This window comes from Magallana gigas, chromosome 6 (genome assembly GCF_963853765.1).
Source record: "Magallana gigas chromosome 6, xbMagGiga1.1, whole genome shotgun sequence".
Lineage (NCBI taxonomy): Eukaryota > Metazoa > Mollusca > Bivalvia > Ostreida > Ostreidae > Magallana > Magallana gigas.
Window position 1 is genome coordinate 23755862 of NC_088858.1, and position 7024 is coordinate 23762885.

Consider the following 7024-nt stretch of genomic DNA (forward strand, 5'->3'; position numbering starts at 1 on the left):
CGGCAGAAGGTTTCATTTTGGTTCCTCTTATCACCAAACAAAACACACATTATCGAAATGCCATCGAACCAGGTTTGAAGCTTGCCATGACAATACGCCACCTAGCCACTGGGGACAGATACGCAAGCATGAAGTTTGACTTCAGAGTACCTCACAATACAATATCTCTTTGCGTTCGTGAAGTATGCCAGGCCATCGTTAGTGAGTACAAGGACGAGTGCATCCAGTGTCCAACCACTGTTGAGGAATGGCGAGCTATTTCCTCAGAATTTAGTGGGAGATGGAACGTGCCTCATGCGTGCGGTGCACTTGATGGGAAGCATATTGCCTGTAGACGTCCTCGCAACAGCGGTAGTTTGTATTTCAACTACAAAGGGTTTTTTCTCTTGTGTTAATGGGCCTTGTTGATGCTGACTACAAGTTCCTGTGGATCGATGTAGGCGGCTATGGGCACATGTCCGATGCTCAAATTTTCAATGCGTCCGAGCTGAAGGAGTGTCTTGAGGACAACAGCATTGCCTTTCCAGCAGCAGACCCACTTCCGAATGATGATATTCCAACGCCGTACTTCATTCTAGGCGACGATGCGTTTGGACTTCGCACATACCTCATGAAACCCTACGCACAGCGCCAAATGACAAAAGACCAGAGAATCTTTAATTACAGGTTGTCGAGGGGTCGGCGTATCGTTGAGAATGCATTCGGCATCCTGGCTCAGCGCTGGCAGATCCTTCTTACTACAATGCAACACGATCCTACCACAATCACCATCATCATTGAAACATGTGTTATTCTTCATAATTTGATGCGTTTACGATATCCTGCAATCCAAAACGCTGACATGGACGAAGAAAATGCCAACTACCAAATTATTCCTGGTTCATGGCGCGCCAATGCAGCTATGCATGATGTGGACAATATAATGGGCCCCAATCGGGACAGTACTGCTGCAAAGAAACAGCGCGAGTATTTGAAGTTGTACTTCAACTCCCCTGCTGGTTCTGTTCCTTGGCAGGATCGCATGATTTGAGTTCTACTACAATACGAACATAATCATAGACATTTTTTTTTAAATTGTTTATAAAGGGTTGCTTTAGTGTTTTTAAAAGTTGATATGATCAGTCATATACTGTGTTTGATGTAAGTAGCTCTTCATTGATTTTTTTTACCTATTTAGGATGAATTTTTTGGAAGGTGTTGTTTTGATTTTGCTCACAAGATATTTCGTTTTTATGTCAACCTTATTTCATAACATTATAATAAACAACAGAATGTTTCATGATTTATAATTACCAGTAAAACATTACGGTACAAAATGTAAAATCAAATGTCAAAATCCCTGTGTGTTGTACAGTAGTACAGTTTGGGAAATTAAACAACTAGCTAGTTTACACTTCATGTGTATTTTTTGAATAATGGTAACACAATATGGGATGTTAAACAAAGTTATGGTTCATGTTTTTTGATGTGTCGAACAAAATAGTGCCAGTATCACTGCTTTTGACGCTCCTTACATTCATCAACGACAGCCCTATCAAGGGAGGTATTGCACATTTCCATACTGCTGTTGACCAGGCTGCTCAAGTTAAATGATTGTTCTGCAGATTGGGTTGGGGTGCTTGTGGTGGCTCTGTTCGATAAGGGGGATGGAGTGTGTCCACAGGTCATCATTGCTGTCGGCTGTAGGTTGGTCATCTGTGCCTGGACCCAGACAGGATTATGCGACCCCCACACAGACGTATTCTGTTCGACGATTGTAGGCCACTGCTGAGGAGGAGGTTGCCACATTGCGCTTGTCGATGCAGTACCAGAGGAAGTCCCGGGAAAAGCTTGGCACTGCTGTTGCTGAGCTGAATATTGCAGTTGTGGAACAGGGAAGACCTGTTCACTGGCAACAGGATGAAGGAGTTCTTCACTCTTCTCTTGGTAAGTATACAACAGGTTGGTACATTCCCTTTGGAACTTTAGCCACAGTGACGGATGCAGGTTAACCATCACTTCCTTTGTCCAGTCAGCGTAGGCAGTTCTCTCCGTTGTCTTTTGTGGTGCCAACATCTCGTAAGACTTTAGTCTGAAAAGCCATGGACTGCTCACCTCTGTTTGCGATATTACTTAGTAGTCGTTCTTCCTCTTGAATTGCTTTCTTGTTGTTCGAAACTGATGGGAGCGGCTCCAGCCGCTGACGAGAGGTAGTTTCTGCTTCCGGTGGTTTCTCCAACTCGTCATTCACGTCCTCCACAGATGATGCAGCAGATATCTTATCTCTCATCTGCAAAGACAAAGAAAAAGTATTCATGAGCTATTAAAAAATTCTGCTAAACACGATTAAACGTACGTCATTGAAGGGAAAAGGTCATCGCCCCATCCTTAAAAAACGAGCGTTTTAATTGTACTTACACTGACTGTTGTTTTCTTTTTAACTTCGACGACGTGAACATTCAGCCAAGCAAAGTTCTGAAGGATCCAGCGGTCCCTTTCTGTCAACTCACCAGAGCCGTCCCCAGACTTCCTATGCATAAGACGTGTAAAGCGTGTGCGGATGGATCTGTACCAGGTTTTTAGAATATCCACATCTTTGTCCATGTCTGCTGCTTTGGATTCCCATAGAGCATCTTTCTTTCTGAAATCCTTGTAGGCGTTTAGCTTCTTGTTATAGATGAGGTCGTTCACCTCAAGCCATAATGCCATATCTTGTTCCTTTGTGACAGTCAGGTCAGTCGTTGTCTTGGCCTTCTTCTGTGGCTGGGTTAGAAAAACGTGTGACGTAGATGGGTTAGAGAGACCACTTTCACGAGAGGACATCGAACAAGGTGAGTCATTGCGTACTGGTCGAGGTGATGGCCTTTGGTTTATATCAAGTGGTGTTGGATTTATATTCAGTGGTGTTGGGTTTATATCCGATGGTGTTGGATTAGGATCAGTTGCATTGCAGCAATTTTTATCCAATGTTGATGGACTAGTCAGTCTCGGTTTTGTCCGTTTTGAGCTCCTCTTTCTTGTCATGGCGGAAAGAAACTGATCAATGATGCTCAAGAATCTCCGTTTATATACCCAAGAGTAAGAACGCCGTGAACACGCAGTCAGCGCATTGAACACGCGGTGTAAGTGCGGTGAACGCGCAGTGAAAACTCTTATCACGCCACGAGCACTCCGTTGGAGCGCAGTCAGTCGCCAAGTAGAACTCCGTGGAAACGCATATGCACGCCGCGGGAACTCCGTAGAAACGCCCCCGTCGCCGAGAGGACGCCGTGACATCTCCGTCTTTTACGAATCCAGTGAAAAATTGTACATTTTTCCTAAATTTCCCTGCGATCACACGGCGATTCAAGAAATTTTACAACGCCGTGACAACTCCGTGTGAACGCAGCCCGGTGTGACAGGGCCTTAATGCAAGACATTAAATGTTTGTCTATTTATATGCAAAATTACATAGTCCTTTTTGAAAGATTTCAGGCACGGATGTGGTCATCATTTCAACATTATAATTTTTCTACCCCAAAATGAAAATTAAATGCATACATGAGACGTTTTGTATAGTTAAGGCCAACAAGCATCCTCTTTAATATGGATAGGAGTAGATAATGTAATGCATTTTACTAAATGGCCATATTGGCCCCACCCTAGGGCCTGAAAGCCCTGTCAAAGGGGTCATACATTTCAAGATTTTGGTATAGGGCTTCATGGACGTCATAACCATGCATTTAATTTTTCTTAAATATACCCTATATGCTTGTAGAAAATAAGACATATACAATTTAACTGTATGGCCATTTTGGCCCCAACCCTAGGTCTGAACCCCTGAAACAAGCGCAATGAATTTCACCATTTTGCTAGAGGGCTTCATGGACTTTATGATAACCATGCATTCATTATTATTTCTTACATGTGTGAGAGTAGAGGAGATTTTTTAAAATAAAAAAATACTCCTTATTTCGCCCCGCCTATAAAACTCAATAATGCAATTATTTTAATTAAGATTCCTATTTTATTAGGGATGCTTCTTTCCACAATGGTAACGATCAGCATTGTAGTTTTCAAGAAGTTCAATTGCAAAGTGACTCAGGGACCTAAAAATGGTTACAATTGGCCACGTAGTCATTTGCCAAAAGTATTCGTCGCTGCCGCCATTTTGACGAACCGACGAAAACTTTTGTCCAATGACTGTATATCGTAATTTTAAAAGTGTCTATGCACTACAGACGAAGTTCATTTGCTACAGGTCACTCGATCTCTTCATTATATTGAATACTTTAAAACACTTGCCATCTTTTGAGGAATCCCCTCATCCATTTCATTGTAAATGGCTTGTCAAAAGTTCCCTTCCCAAGATGGAATCTAGTACAATATTGACACACTCCTGTCTAGTGTAACTATAGTCGTTAGCATTAGGTGCGTTCAGAGTTCACCAGATTTTTACCAACGACAAGTTCGGTCTCCGATGTCTACAAATGGTTCCCAGTGGTAGCAATTGGTTACCAATGTTGACCATTGGTGTACTTTCAATTTCAAATAAGGTCACCAAATCTACCAGCAGCGTAGAGCTTGGGCAAGTTAGGTAGATGACGCCATTATGCTAATTCAACATGGCGGGATATAAGATGCCTATAGATACTGATGTAAATAAAGACTTTAGAATAAGATATATGCATATCTTATTGAATGAATATTTTGAAGACAATCTAAGACAACTGAGGGCTTCTAAAACCCGTTTCTATACCCAGATTTTAGTATTATAGAAAGTATGTGATAGAGAACCGGCATTTTGATATTCGAGCTTGGACTCTCGGTAAGACGTTACTATTTCTTGCATCAAATCAAGTTAAAAGGATTTTGATATCGAGTGAAATATGCACAGATTGCGTAGAAATTGCTTTATAGATTTCAAAGATCCATGGCCAACAAAGAAATTATTGATAGGCCTATGTCACATTGCTGTTTGGGACAACTACCCAAAGTCCAAGCTCCTGTTAAAATTGATTCTATTTATATACATTTTTGCTGGCGTTAAATATTATTATCAATTTTGCAATTAATCTTTACTTTCTTTGTATTAATGATGGATTGGTAGTCATTTTGTAGACTTCTTGATATAATTGGGAATTTAACAAAATTGTCATCAAAGTTGTGTATTATAATGACTTTTTAAGCATAGTAAATCAATCAATGAAGCTGTTTTAAAGGGAAACGGTCACACTTCTCAGAGAAAAGGTATTTTGTTTTGTTTTCAACTGTTTTAAGTGTTCAGATGGTTACAATTGGTAACCAAGTGTAAACAAAAGCTACCATTTGTTTGAATTTGACCAAAAATCGTTCATGGTACTACCTATACAAATTGCTACAAATGGCAGCACTTGGTGATCATTGGCTACCATAGTTCACAGATGGCAACCAAATGCTGCCAGCGGTAAATCTCAATTTCACCAACGGTACAACTCTGAACGCACCTATTGTGAGATATGCGAAGAAAACAAAAGGGATCCGACTCTATGGCCTCCAACCTCGCGATCCTTTCAGTACAGTGTATAATCGAAGGTGAAGACTATTTATCGTGCCAACGCCGTCCTCGTTCCAAGAAATCATCATTACCCCTAAATACAAACAAATGACATTAAAAGGGACCTAGACACAATGTGAGCTCAAACTTTTCAATTTTTCCCCTATTTTTAATTAAAGTTTAGAATGGTAAACATACAGTTAACTAACGTGTGCAATCAAATTATAGATTGAAATTTTTTGATTTGCAAACCTGGATAACGAATTTATTTCCTATGTTAACCAAATGGCCCATTTTAATCGAGAGTGTATATTATACATTTTAAAGATACACCATTTACGTACTCGGTTTCTATACTCTGTCCCGAGTTTTTGCTTCCACCACTTTTTCCTAGATATTTCAATAATCGTAAATACCTTTGTGCTCAAACTACGTTCATCCACTAATATGAAATATGTCCAGATTATCTATTCTGAAACACCCCTCTACCGCTTCAGGTTTCAATACACATCCAAAACTAAAAAGTCTACGGAGATTTTGCATTGCATCAGCCATTATTAAGCCCGGATGATAACGATAAAAAATTGCGCGAGGTATCCCGAGAACTTCCGAATGGAGAAAGGATGTAAACATTTCCCATTATAATTCTCCGTAAGAAAATTGTTTTCGTTCCTGTGAACTTTAATGAGTGAAAAATGATAATTGTTCAATGAAGATATCTTGGATATATACCCTTTTATCGATTTCAATTGTATTATTTCACAGGTATGTGTTTTTTTTTTAATTAAAAATCATCAAAAATTGATGCAAACAATAACTTGGGACTGACTATAATTCTCCTCAAAACACGCGATCAATGAGCTGTGCAAAAAAATTGACAGAACAAAGTCAATTAAAGTAATAAACTAACAATTTTAAATTATTCAAAAATTTTAAACAATTTGAAATGTTTGTTAATTATCTTTACAGTTCCAAGATTGAAAAATGCGTCCAGGGCCTGGGGCAATTGGAACATGCGTTTCTTTTTTCTAGACTTCAACATTTAGGCCTACTGCATTTTTTGTGGATACAATTATTGATTCCTCATACGTCATGTCGTCAAAAAGCTCGTCAATGTTTACATCGGGTAGATTATCGTCCCCTAATGCGATGTCGCTCATCACAATTCTGAAGTTATTTTGAGCAAGCGGGCCGGGGAACGTAGGATGCTGTAAATATGGCTGTACGGTGTTGACAGTGTTTTGAATAGACCTACTCATCTGCATTACTTTTGTTTCAAAACTCGATGATACACAGCAAGAGAGTTTACAGATTTGTGGCCGTAACATAACTTGCAAATTGACGAACTTATCTTGAAAAGTATGCTGGTTCCGGTGACCATGATTGTGTACATTCAGGAGAGGTCACACTTTTGTTGAGTTTTGACATGAAGGAATAAGAGAATCTTTTCTACAAGGTTGTTTTGTGTACCATGCGGGTGCGCCATACAGCCTTTAACATTCGATAATCTATTCTTCACTAGTTCATCCT

At 39.9% G+C, this 7024-nt stretch overlaps 1 pseudogene; it reads left to right on the forward strand.

Annotated features, from left to right (window-relative positions):
- Window positions 1–23: 23 nt before the first annotated feature.
- Window positions 24–1076, forward strand: LOC105342816 (uncharacterized; annotated as a pseudogene).
- Window positions 1077–7024: the final 5948 nt, after the last annotated feature.